The sequence below is a fragment of the Aplidium turbinatum genome, chromosome 2 (assembly GCF_918807975.1).
Source record: "Aplidium turbinatum chromosome 2, kaAplTurb1.1, whole genome shotgun sequence".
NCBI classification, from domain to species: domain Eukaryota; kingdom Metazoa; phylum Chordata; class Ascidiacea; order Aplousobranchia; family Polyclinidae; genus Aplidium; species Aplidium turbinatum.
Genome location: NC_137473.1, coordinates 41,087,595 through 41,098,147, shown reverse-complemented (window position 1 = coordinate 41,098,147; position 10,553 = coordinate 41,087,595).

The window sequence follows — 10,553 nt, the reverse complement described above, 5'->3', positions numbered from 1 at the left end:
ATATCAACTTTTTTTATGCTTAGTTTTCAATTCAATTTAATTTATTTTTCTTTGTCAGAATGCAAAAGAAATGATATTGTGAAAAAGAAATACAGTAACTAATATTGAAACTAACAACTTGCTAATCAGTAAAAAAGGTCTATTGTAGATGATATATATTATATAATAGCCTAATAATCTTGTTTTAATAATCATAATCCACATTACCGGTACATTACGAATAACATATAGCCTATGCAACACAACTTTGATGTATACAACAGAGCTGGAAGCAGCAAAGGGACATATAGAACTTGTCAAGTCAGCTGCTTCTTATTATTTTGGAATGCAATCAATCAATCAATCATTGTTTTATTTTTCTCAAAATATCATGATAATACACTGATACTTTACATATGAAATGACAGAGGAAGAAAGCGAAAGACCTTACAACTACAAGGTCACCCTACAAGGTCACCCTAACAGCTTCCACCCTAACAGTATTTTACAGAAAATAATACAAAAGAAAATTATACTGAAAACACTAAAAAAAAGGAAACACTAAATAAAGTTGCAATCACAATGTGGTGGTTAATAATGCCTTTACATGTCTTGCCCAGACACAGGTGTACGCTAATGAGTGGTGTCTTTTTACGTGTTTCACAACCAACAACACTAACTGTCTGCAAGACACCTCAAAATCAACCGTAGGGGAGACCCAGGAGAGTTGAGCCGATTTTTCTACTTTGGTAAATATCTATTGAAATTTTTAGGTTACACAAATAATTCGTTTGGTAAACTGAAGGGTAACCATTCACCTTCATTCACAAAAAAGGAAATTAATCTAACATCATTGCATATATGTGTATTTTGTCGATGAAATAAAACAGTCAGTTGGCTCAACTCTCCCGCCGATCGAGGAGAGTTGATCATAGTCTCAAGGTGAGTTGAGCCATTGCCTACCAAAACCATATAAACACAAAAGATCTAATACAAAATAAATTATCCAATATTATTCAGTACACAGTGTTACAATGTCACTTGTTAGATTTATTTTTTTCACTATTTAAATTCAAAATGGTGGTGTTGCGGTAACATTATCCGCCATCAATGACGGGCCCTGATAGTTTTTTGGTCTAAAAAGTAGTTTAACCCATTTCAAATTGCAACCCAAGCGCTTTTCCAGCCGTTTGCGGTCACTCCAAGCGATAGGCTAGTGTAGAAAAGGAAGTGCCTCTTTGGAAATTGTTTGACAGCAAAATAATTGAATCAATAATAATAATAAATACTGTTATCATTAATATCCAATTATCATGACGTCACACACGTTTCAAAAGGGAAATTTTGAGTTCACAATTGCCCTCTGGCCCCCTGCTGTGAGCAAGTCTTTTGATCATTCACGTTATTCTGGTCAATTGCAAGCTTTTAATAAATCTAATAACAAAAAACTGATTTTGATAATAAGTAAACCAATAGTATTGAGGAGAGTTGAGCCATTGCCTATTTAAACTACGTAAAAGCCATGGCTCAACTCTCCTAGACACCAATGGCTCAACTCTCCTTATGTCACCTTGTTCGGTAAAACTTGAAAGTTTTATTAAAACAGCGCTGCAAAGTTGATAGTACTTATCATGATAAAAAGGCATCACATTGACAATATATTACACATCTTAAAAGGAAACTACCTGCTGTTACTTTGTGGCTATAAGATGAAAGACTTGTAACTCAGCAATCCACTTTTAGATTTGATTTTCACATTGTGCTACTTCAACAAGCTATAGCCTACTAGATATAACTACAAAATTGATTGAGTCAAAATGGCAGTAATGTTGCATATGTCACGCAGAGGAACCCAAATATTAGATTTCAATACTATAAATTGCATTTTTTGGGGGTGGATCAACCCTCCTTGCGGCTCAACTCTCCCGGGTCTCCCCTACTTCACATGATATGCAGTATGGTATTAGGCTACGAGTATAAATTCTTTATAAAAAATAAATAAAAATTATGCCATGGTTGGCATGACACACAGAAGAGTAAGAATTTTTTTTTGACGTGGAAAATCCAGGAATAATTATTGGGCATGTTTTTTTGTGAATGGGGTTAGCAATTACTGCAGGAATATACCTGACCTAGCTCAAACAACAACAAGCAATGTCCCGCAGAGTATTTTTTTTTTGTTTGTTTGTTTATCTTTATCCTGCATTGCGGGAAAGCGGACTTGAGCGCTATGCATCGGTGTACGCCTTCCGACATACACCTGACCCACGCTGCAGCCGACGACAATGTCTGTTTCCGGTTGTCTACTCTACTTATGACTTAAATTTGGTACTACCCATTACTCGAAATCGATCACTAGGTAGAGGCAATTATCGTAAAGTTTCTTGCCCAGAGAAACAACAACAAGTGCGCGGGTGGCTGGAGTCGAACATGCAGGCTCTCGACTGCGAGCCCAACGCGCTAACCACTCGGCCACGGCTGCCGACAAGGCTGCCGACTGCCGGCTGCCGACACGGCTGCCGACAAGTATTAAACCTTGGCAAAAAAGAAGTGTCTGTCTGTGTTGTTTCTTTTCTATTAAACCTTTTGATTCAAACCTCAGTGTGCTTTTGTTGAATCCAGTTTATCTTATAAGCTTTAGTAGGCTACACTGATTGTTCAAATTCACAAGCTCAGGAAAATGAAAAGTTAAAAACAGAATAGAATTGCTTGGCATGCAAAACTCGAGTTAACAAGCTTTGTTTGCTATGCCTACGAAGAAATTTATGCTTCTTATATTGAAGGTTTGTAAAATTTGTTCATCGTAATGAAACTGCAATTCTCATTTCTACAGCACTGATGGAAATCAAGGGCTTTGCGCTCAAAGCCTCAAATCCAGCATCACCACCAGAGATTGCAACTAAACAGCTTGAATTAAAAAATGGCCTTTTCAGACGCATCGCGTTTCTAATGAAGTAACTGAAGCATAACTCAGAAACGCGGGGGTGATGAAATCGCCATTGAAGGCCTTTTCACTTTGGTTTCAAAAATATAATTTTTCAAAAGAAAAACAGTTTTTCTTGCAATTTTTGTGTTTGAAAAAGATATTTCACAATTGTTCCCTTGATGATGAACTCTTTGTTTACTGTACTTGGTAGTGGTAGACATGGTGGTTCTATGCAGTCCGATTACACTCTGAATAGAACTTTGTGGTATTTTTTTCATGACTACGTTAAGTATCTGAAAAGATTCACATATTTGGAGAAAATGTTTAGATTTACAATCGTCTAAAAAAATTTAGGTTACTTTAAAAAATTTTAAAAGTTTTCACCACCAGTTTTGCAAACATTAATTTATTTAAAATCTAGGTTTTCCTATTTATTTTTGAAAATGTCAAAAGCTGCTTTTGTGATCCAAAACATTTACTCTTTTGCTAAAATATAGTTTTAGTTATGAATTGCTTCAAGGTGTGAATGTTTGTTTTCAAAATGCAGAAAATTATCTTTGAAGTGCAGCCTAAATTTTTAAAGTGATAAAAAAAAAAACTTTTTTCTTTCCACAAATGCAAAACATTTCTCAAAATTATAAATTTTAAACAGAACAATTTTTACTTTACAAGTATGCAAAACTGCCATTATTTTAAACGGGCGTTTCAAATGCCTGTGAATATATTCATTCATTCATGCCTAATCTAGCCCCAGCAGTCTAAACTGGTGGACCTTCCTTCGAGGTGCATTGAACACAAGGGGTGCGCAAGCCGGTTTTTTGAAGTCTCCTACCTGGCAGTATTTATAGTGCTCTTTTCGCCTTATTATTTATTTGTATCCGTGCGTTGTCGTTGCAAATAATACAGTCTATCACCTCTGACCCGGCTATGTTTATTGTGCTCTTCTCGCCGTGTCATTTGTTTGCATTAATGCAAATATAACAGACCTTTTTCTTGTTTTTCCATGATTGGAAGAGTTTTAAAAATGAAGCGTCACTAACGGTTGCATCTATATGGCCCTCAGCTGATATATCACCCACTTCTAAGCGAAAGGCTGCTCCTCTTACTTTTGTGTGCCATTAAGTGTCTTTTCCAAGACACAGCCACTTTGCTCTAGAGTAGTGTCGAATCAACGTCCACGCAGACGTTCTCAGCCATGCAGACGTTCTCAGCCACGCAGTCGACAGCTTAAGCCAAAAATAAAAGCTAAAACAAGAGCTGCCAGATTTGCTATGTTGTTGCGTACTGTAGCCTCTATAGCCGATGAGTTGAACTTCGTCTAGGTCACAAGAAAAACACGTGTTTACTAAACTCAATTTACACAAAAGCCAGTGATAAGTTGCATTGGTGCACAAAAACAGAGGATGACGCAATTGACGCATTAAATAAAGTCATGATAAACAATAAAAATTGATATACCGTAGCGTACTGTAAAAGACATTAATAACACGTTAAATTAACATCAACACTAGAAAACAAATTACAAAGTGCTGTATGTGGACAGAGGTGGGCACCCGCTACTTTTAAAGTAGCGCGCTACCTGCTACCGCTACTTGGACCAAAATAGCGCGCGCTCCCGCTACCCGCTACCAATTTACAAAAGTAGCACGCTACCCGCTACCACTACTCGGACCAAAGTAGCGCGCGCTACCGCTACTTCTTCCGCTACTTTTGTCTATTTTTGTCTAAAATGACACAAGGAAACACTCTTCAAGTCCCCAGTGACGCAAAAATGACCTTGATAACGAATGTTATGATTCGTTTACACTGCCATTTTAACGTCGTTATAGAAAACACATTCTAAGGGAAATTTATTGTTACAGTACTCATCTTTCAAAAACAGCACAAGCATTTCAAAGTGAGAGTCACTAAGTCCTGCCCGCTTTGGCTTAAGCCAGTGCTTCTCAACCTTTATTTGTGGCGACCCAAATATTAAGGTTAAATTAATAGCGAAGATTTTGCGATCCTATTTCCAAAACTACGTTTCGCACAACGTTTTGTAAGCATGAAAAAATGAGCCACGCACTCATATATAACACGATTAAACATAACAACAAATGTCGAATTTAATTAATGTGAGCCTTGACTTTGTATTGTTTGAACAATTTTGTCAAAATTTGGAGCTATCTTGCTCAGTGTCAATCTCATGTCATCTTCAGGCTGAAGTCAATTTCTCTCCCTTGTTTTGATGTGAGTAAGCGCAGAACACCCGCTCGCAGGCAGGCAGTAACAAATGGCAGGAGAGCTTTTGCTGCGTGCGTGTATGCCAGCAACAGTCTTTTCATTCTTGACTTTTGTCCAAAATTGACCAAGGGTGTCTTTCTTAAAACAGTTTATCAGTAGGCCTACACTGTCGCACTGAATGTCAATAAACTCTGTAACATCACTTTTGTGAATATAAAAGTAGTGTGAGCGAAATCAAAATTTTCCTATCTGGAAATTTGGTTGTCTGTTGGATTATAGAAACAACATTTAAATCCTCCCTTTGTCTGTAGCGTCCGGAAAAAACAAGTCTATTAACTATCTTAGATTCTGACAGTTTTCAGACTCAAAAGGAGTCTATGCCTCCTTTAGTCATATAGTGGCGCCCATATTTCTAATTGTGTTATTTTTAACTTTCAACGCATCGAAAATAGCCTGTGTTGTCGGATTCTTTCCCGTTGATTAATTATTGTGAGATTACATCTGTGTATACATTGGCATAGCACAGTTTGACGTTGATTCTATGCTAAATAGGTTCGCTTGTTTCAAAACGTATTTCTTTGTGTCAATTTCTTAAAGATTCGTTGTATTGTGAAATACTCAGCATTAGCGTCAACGAACGGCCTTTTTATGCAACTGTAACGTTTTTACATTCAGCATCAGGAATAACCTTTTTTCCTAATTCATGGCTTTAAATAGAAGGACTTCGCGTTATTTTTCAAATTCAGCAATGATAGCTCCTCTACGCGAACATTCCTTTGCGTCAATTTCACACGTAATAAGGGATAGAATTGTTTAGCAGTTTAGAAATAGATTACTGTATTTGTTAACTGAGCTATTGAAATGAACTCTTGATCGTAATTTAAGAAAGGTTATATTAGACTTTCTGGAGTATTTGTTAACTATAATTCTATTCTATTTAGTCGTGATATAATGCTTAGGCGTATCACCTTGTAAATGCATTCTGGAAAAAGGGTTGTCAACAACCGGTAAATATGATTTTCATTTTATTCATAGTTTGTCTCATTTGTTAACCAGCCGTACATCTCTTATGAAATTTAACATACCAAACGTATGATGTCTATATTGTTGTAACTGTTTATTATTATTATACGTTTTCGTATTCGTAAAGTCACGGTTATTTTCCCCAGAGAAAAACCGCGACCTGACGAGGACAAATTAAGTGCTTCGAAGACAATTGCGCGTTTTTCCAACATAGAACAATCATCCCAGCTTGTTGGTGGTATGCGAGCAGACAAATTCGAGTGGAATCACCTCAGTGTAGATCGGGTGTTTTAACATCAGTCAACCCGCACCGCTATACGATCTTGCAAACTCCTCTTGAAACCCAAAAATGCTTTGGTAGTTTTCAGGCAGGGTATCAACATCAAAAGCAAATGGATTGCGCATCCATTCCAAATCCTTTGCAATTTTAGGGATAATCAAAGTTTCGTATCAATGAACCCAAATGCTTTTCTATGACAAGTTGGACGTCGTCAAAGCCTTAAACTCCGTATCTTCTAGTAACTAATTCAAAACATCAGTAAAAGATGCTATTTCATGGGACGCGATCTTTATGTTTGGTGTGGTTTTTGAAGCAATTAATTGTTACAATTCCCTAGTGTAGTGTGTAGGCTACTGTTGTGTACAGTACACTTCATCCAAAATGCGCGTGGCAAAATCGTCGAGTGAAACCTTCGGCGTAGTTTGAACAAGGCCTATGAGAGGGGGGTACGGAAGGTACGGTGTACCCTTGAGGGCCGAGGACTGTGATTGTTAGGGGGCCCGAAATTGTGATTTTGTAGTTTACGCACAAAACTGTTTGGTTAAAACCATTCTAAACGAGTAAATTCAAGCATAAAAGTTGTTATTCTTTAGTGCTTGGAGGGGGGGAGGGCCCGTAATGTAGAAAAAGGGCCCGGAAAGGTAATTGAAGGCATTGCGCGCAAATTAGGAGCCCAAAGTGGTGATTGAATGCTTTACGTGCAAAAATGTTTTGTTGAAAGCATCCTAAATTAAATCATTAACCGTACCTGTTACTGGCGTAGACTCTATGGTATCGCCCTCTGTTAATTCAGCAATTTCACATAGAAGCAGTGACGCAATAAACCTGAGATTTCTTGACTTTTATTTATTTTTCTTGCCCAAACTTTTAATCCCGAATATGTTGGTATCGGATAATTGTGAAGTTCACAATAAACCTTTTGTCACAGCCAGTTATGAAATGCAAGAAATTTGCTGATATTCAATAGCTTGATTGACAGTTTACTATTAGCGTGCGGTTTTATTTTGTGTTTGTCGGCGGCGCTAAAATTCCATTTTGTACCCAGGCAGCAAAATCCGTCATTTTTACATTGATTCAATGTCGATTTTGCTGTCTGGGTAGGGAGTCACCATCTGACGCAATATGAGTCATTCTTTGCTGGCAGACAATAATTAGGAAGGTAATTTGTTATTTGCGCAAATTGCTTTGTAGTGCAAAAAGTGCATGAAATACTGTTTGCACAGAAACGGAAAAAAAAATTGATGAAATTCTGTGTTCCACGCAAGAAGACTTTCAAAATAAAGTGTGAACTGAGAAATTTGACCATGAAATCGCGAAAATAGGTCAAAAACCGAGTCTTTATCACCTTTTCTACCTAAAATACACAATCACGAATATATTTTGCGAAATAAATTGATTGAAGTGATAGATAAGACTTTTGACCAACGGCATACTTTTTCCTGTTGTTATTTGATATAAGCCGACGGAGTAATTAGCAATAAGAGAGACGTAACCTGATAGTTTCGGCCAGTAACTCTTGCGGCCAAAAAGAAGCAGTAACAGATACGGTTAAAGTTGGTTATTCTCCTGTCTATGGGGGGGGGCATAGTGCAGCAAAAGCAGGTTTGAGAAAAACATGGGTTTAAAAAAAAAAAAACTATTTGAAAAAGGTAGTTTCACGCTTATTTCACTTCAAAATGAATTTCGGAGCAGAAGCCGGAGTGAATACTTTCGGAGCAGGAGCGCAGCCGGAGTAAAAAAAAGTGACTTCGTTCACTTCTGCTAGGCATTTGGTGAATGCAAAACTTAATGAAGAAAGGTTATTGGTCAGATGATTACAGTGATTTGATTATGTTTTAACAAGATGTTATGTTTGAGCCTTGGTAGAGAGCTTGACTTTTTGTTTCAGATATATAGCCTATAACACTCAGTCGCCTAACGTTAATAGAGTTAATATTTTTTACTAAACACACAAAAAACAGAAAAAAACTACTAAATCCAACGTTTTCTACACCGTATTATAGTGTCCTCATCTGGAATAATTATAGGCTTTATCTAAGAGAAATAAATAAATGAATTTGAAAATTTTATATTAAAGCTGTAGCCTACAAGCGATACCTCTCAACAGCACTATCAACAACTGACACACAAATTCAATGCAGGATATACAAATTGGCGAGGGACAGATCACATGATATGCACATTGCACGACACCAAACACTAAATAATAATTTTATTGCAGCCTGATAGGCTACTATTATTGCGCATAGATGTGTAATTCTGCAGAAAAATGTTGTATGGTGTGCAATATGCCTAAGCAAGCATCACGCGTTTTGACAAAGACAAAGGGGGCCCGGAGTGGGAGGGGGCACGGAATGACTCTTCGTACCCCTAGTGAAAATTTCTCTCAGAGGCCCTGAGTTGGAATAGTGGAAATTAGTAAATTACGAAAAATAAAGTAGTGGTAGGCAGTTTTAACTTTGCTCAAGAGACTTTGTCTTTTATTACCACATCTTACAGCAACCCAGTCAAATGAAACGGCGACCCAGTTTTGGGTCGCGACCCAGGGGTTGAGAAGCACTGGCTTAAGCACATCTTTTCCAACAGAGAAAAGTCTCTCCACCGCAGTACGGGAACGAATGGGAGTGTTGTATTTAATGAACAAATGTTTTAACTCGGTACCGTATTCGAAAAGCTTAAGTACTTGCTCCTGTCCGAAAAAAAGGCGTCCACAATTGCTGCTTTCTTCTGCACCGACGTTTCATGGGATTGCGCCAACACACCAAAAAATTCATCCTAGGAGTCGTGACTGTTGTTGGTGTCACTCTTATCGGTATCAACCTGGCTTGATGTCTCTCGCAACAGTCGAATTACATCTGTCTTGACTTTTTCTCGCAGTGCGTCAGCATCATCCGTGGAAACGTAGTGCAGAAATTGTAGCCACGAGCCCACGACGCCTTGAAGGAGGGATGAATACATGTTGCCATAACGTATTTCATGTCGTTGAAGCACTTGTTGAATCGTTTCTTCAACCCCTCAAGGACTTTCACTCTCAACTCCTCACAGGTCACAAGATCACTGATCTCGGTCAACTTCTTCGAGCAAATTGTAATGGCAAGATCGCAGCTCCACACCAGAAAACGAGATTCCCAAAAGACCGAAACTTTGCATCCAAACCGATTAAATAGGCTATAGGCTATATAATACATGTATAGCTGCTTGACCACGCCAGCGTTGCCAAAAAAACGAGTATTTTTTCACTTTAAATTAAAAAGTAGCGGGTAGCGGGAGTGCGACTGAAAAAAAGTAGCGCCTCTCCCGCTACTTTGGAAAAAAATAGCACCGCTACTGCAGCCGCTACTCCAGCTAAAAAGTAGCTACTGCTACTTTTACCAAAAAAGTAGCGCCGCTACAAAAGTAGCGCTCTAGTGCCCACCTCTGTATATGGACTACGTTACTTTACAGTGCAGAAACATGGACACTATCATCACAAATGGTTAAACAACTTGAGGCATCTGAAATGTGGATTTATAGAAGAATGCTTAAAATTTCATGGAAGGATATTGTAGTATTTTTCGCAATAGCCTACATTTTTGACTACGTTAAGTACCTATCTGAAAAGTTTCACATATTTGCAGAAAACGTTTAGATTTACAATCGTCTAAAAACATTTAGGTTATCGGTACTTTAATTTTTTTTAAAAGTTTTCACCACCAGTTTGCAAACATTAATTTATTTAGAATCCAGGTTTTTCTATTTATTTTTGAAAAGTTCAAAAGCTGCTTTTGTGATCCAAAACATTTACTCTTTTTCCAAAATATAGTTGTAGTTGTGAATTGCTTCAAGGTGAATGTTTGTTTTTAAAATACAGAAAATTATCTTTGAAGTGCAGCCTAAAGATGATGAACTGTTTTATTTTGATCAACGACGCACGAGTACAAAATAATTGACACAGCGAGAAGAACACAATAAACATAGCCAGGTCAGAGACTTTAAAGAACCGGCCTGCCACGCCCCGTGGAGGCGGGGAGCGGCGTGATTATGGGGTGGCGATGCACCCGGAAGGAAGTCCACCAGTTTAGGTCGCGGGGGCCAGGCTGGGGAGTCTAGGTACCTGTGGAAGGAAAGTGTGGATCGAGAATT